Raw genomic sequence first — 3,633 nt, forward strand, 5'->3', positions numbered from 1 at the left:
GCGATGAAGTGGGGATTTTCCCGTACGAATCACGATTGTACCTTGAATTTCAGGAATCCAGTAAAACATCCAATCTCCGACATCGCTGCGGCCGGAAAAAAGATCCTGCAAGAACGGGACCAACGACGTCTGAAGAGAATCGTTCAACATGACAGTAGTGCAACCCATCCGTAAATTGCTGCATATTTCAGTGCAGGGCCATCAACAAGTGTCAGCGTGCGAACCATTCAACGGAACATCATCGATATAGGGTATCGGAGCGGAATGCCAACTCGTGTACCCTTGATGACTGCATGATACAAAGCTTTACGCCTTGCCTGGGCCCGTCGACACCAATATTGGAATGTTGATGAGTGGACACCTGTTGCCTGGTCGGACGAGTCTCGTTTCAAATCGTACACTTCATGAATCCATGGTCCTGCATGTCAGCAGGGGACTGTTCAAGCTTGTGGAGGCTGTGTAATGGTGTTGGGCGTGTGCAGTTGGAGTTATATGGGAACCCTGATACGCCTAGATACGACTCTGACAGGTGACACGTACTTAAGCATCCTGTCTGATCACCTGCATCCATACATGTCCATTGCACATTCCGACGGACTTGGGCCATTCCAGCAGGACAATGCGACACCCCACACGTCCAAAGTTGCTACAGAGTGGATCCAGGAACACTCTTCTAGGTTTAAACGCTTCCGCTGGCCACCAAATTCCCCAGACATGAACATTATTGAGCATATCTGGGATGACCTGTTACGTGCTGTTCAGATCTCCACCCCATCGTACTCTTACTGATTCATGATCAGCCCCCCAGGATTCATGGTGTCGATTCCCTCCAGAAGTACTTCAGACATTAGTCCAGTCCACTTCTGTAGGCTCCCGAGGGCCCTACACGATATTAAAAAACTAAACTAAACTCCTCCCGAAAAGGCCATGAAGGCCCAATGGCGTGTCATCTTAAGCCCACAGGCGTCACTGGATGCGGATATGGAGGGGTATGTGGTCAGCCGTACGTCAGTTTCCGAGACCGGAGCCGCTACTTCTCAATCAAGTAGTTCCTCAGTTTGCCTCACAAGGGCTGAGTGCACCCCGCTTGCCAATAGCGCTCGGCAGACCGGATGGTCACCCATCCAAGTTGTAGCCCAGTCCGACAGCGCTTAACTTCGGTGATCTGACGGGAACCGGTGTTACCACTGCGGCAAGGCCGTTGACCCTACACGATATGAGGCAGGTGTAAATCTACACCTGTGTATTCAGATTAGGCTTTTATCATACCTCTTAACGAACTGACATATTCTCTATGCATTAAATTTTGCTGGACCAGATTGTACTCAGCCTGCCATAAAACCTTAAAATTCTTTGTAGAGAGCCGTACCACTCTTCATGTTCTCGAAGAGGTGGAAATGATTTGGGGTCACTACTGGCCCACGGAGCTGATGTACGAAAACGGTGCTTATTAAATACCTCAACAAATCTTGCTTTTGCCACGAATACTGTGGACGAGCATTGTCGTGCAAAACACCACACCGGCTGTCAAGACACAGCATGGTCATTCTCAGTTTCGTTAATATAGTAGACCTCAGAACTGATTATTCAGCCACGGTCCATGAAATCCACAAACAACAACCTTTTATCGTCCCAAAAATTAGCAGCACTAAGATTGTTATCATCCGCTGAGTTGCAGTGTTCCCTAAAAGGAGATGAACAACCCAACAGCCTTAAAACACGTGATAACCCAGTTGTGTTGTGTGACTCTGTTGACCTCTCCGCTCTTTTCGTAAATCGAAGATCAGTTTGTGAGAATTCAATCTACACCTGATCTGTTCGTCACAACCTAATTTCGCGTTATTATATAAACTTGCTTGAAGTGATCTGTCTCCTTCAAAATCGATGCTTTTACTTGCATTATGTTGCAAAACTTTCTTTGAGTGATTCAAGTTTTCATATTTGGTTATATGATTTCTCAGTTACAGATTTACATGTAATTTTACAGCCACCTGCGCAATGCTCTGTATGTGAGTTCTTCCTAGTCTTGGTTTAACTGCGGTTGTTCCTTCACGTTTTCTCTTGAATCACACCACTTACAGTCGACTCGCGCAGATTTTGAATGTTTAAAATGTTTGACTTGGATTTTTTATTCAGATGGCATCTAATGAATACTCCACGTTCGGACTCACTGATCTCTCCTTTCCGACCTATTGTGCTGTCCCTGCTCCTCTACTAACAGACAGTACTGCCCGCCATCTTTGCCACTGTCAAGCCCGCCTCTCGTGACGTCTAGTGGTCAGTTGCGCATTACAAAGGAGATTCCGTATAGTTTTGACCAGACAGTGTACACATAAATGAAGAAAAATTACAGAATCTGTCGAATGAAATTAGCAGTCTAATGAGTACAGCATATCGATTGAGAGTAAATCGGAGGAAGATGAGAGTAATCAGAAACAGCAGGAATGGGAAGAACGAGTAACTTCACGTCAGTGCTGGGGATCACAAAACAGACAAAGTTAAGGAATTCTGCTATCTGGGCAGCAAATTAACCCGCGATGATTGACCCATGATGGACGGACCAAGGGGGACTAAAAAGCAAACGAACACTGGTAAGATGGGCATTCCTTGCCATGAGAGTTCTACTAGTATCAAACGCAATCTTTAATCAGAGGAAGAAATTGCTGAAAATGTACGCTTGGAGCACAGCATTGGCTGGTAGTGAACCACGGACTTCGGGGAAACCGAAACAAAAGAGAACTGAAGCATTTGACGCGAATTTTGAAAATTAGGTGGACTGAAGGAATCAGAAGGTTCTCCGCAGAATCGGCGATGAAAGGAGTATACTGAAACACCCCAATTACAGAAACCCTATTACACAACCATTTGTTGTAAAAGAAGTACATCTACATCTACATGGATACTCTGAAAATCACATTTAAGTGCCTGGCAAAGGGTTCATCGAACCACCTTCACAATTCTCTATTATTCCAATCTCGCATAGCGCGGGGGAAGAATGAACACATATATCTTTCCGTTCGAGCTCTGATTTCCCTTATTTTATCTTTGTGATCGTTCCTCCCTATGAAAGTCGGTGTCAACAAAATATTTTCGCATTCGGAGGAGAAAGTTGGTGATTGGAATTTCGTGAGAAGATTCCGTCGCAACGAAAAACGCCTTTCTTTTAATGATGTCCATCCCAAATCCTGTATCATTTCTGTGACACTCTCTCCCATATTTCGCGATAATACAAAACGTGCTGCCTTTCTTTGAACTTTTTCGATGTAGTCAGTCAGTCCTAATTGTTAAGGATCCCACACCGCGCAGCAGTATTCTAAAAGGGGACGGACAAGCGTAGTGCGGGCAGTCTCCTTAGTAGGTCTGTTACATTTTCCTGCCAATGAAACGCAGTCTTTGGTTAGCCTTCCCCACAACATTTTCTATGTGTTTCTTCCAATTTAAATTGATCGTAATTGTAATTCCTAGCTATTTAGTTGAATTTACGGCTTTTAGATTAGATTGATTTCTTGTGTAACCGAAGTTTGACGCTTTCTTTTTAGCACTCATGTGGATGACTTCACACTTTTCGTTATTTAAGGTCAACTGCCTCTTTTCGCACCATTTCGATATTTCTTCTAAATCGTTTTGCAGTTT

At 44.5% G+C, this 3,633-nt stretch overlaps 1 pseudogene; it reads right to left on the minus strand.

The window, feature by feature from the left end:
* Positions 1-1,088: 1,088 nt before the first annotated feature.
* LOC126104323 (5S ribosomal RNA) lies at positions 1,089-1,206 on the minus strand (annotated as a pseudogene).
* Positions 1,207-3,633: the final 2,427 nt, after the last annotated feature.

The sequence above is a fragment of the Schistocerca cancellata genome, chromosome 1, assembly GCF_023864275.1.
Source record: "Schistocerca cancellata isolate TAMUIC-IGC-003103 chromosome 1, iqSchCanc2.1, whole genome shotgun sequence".
Classification (NCBI taxonomy): domain Eukaryota; kingdom Metazoa; phylum Arthropoda; class Insecta; order Orthoptera; family Acrididae; genus Schistocerca; species Schistocerca cancellata.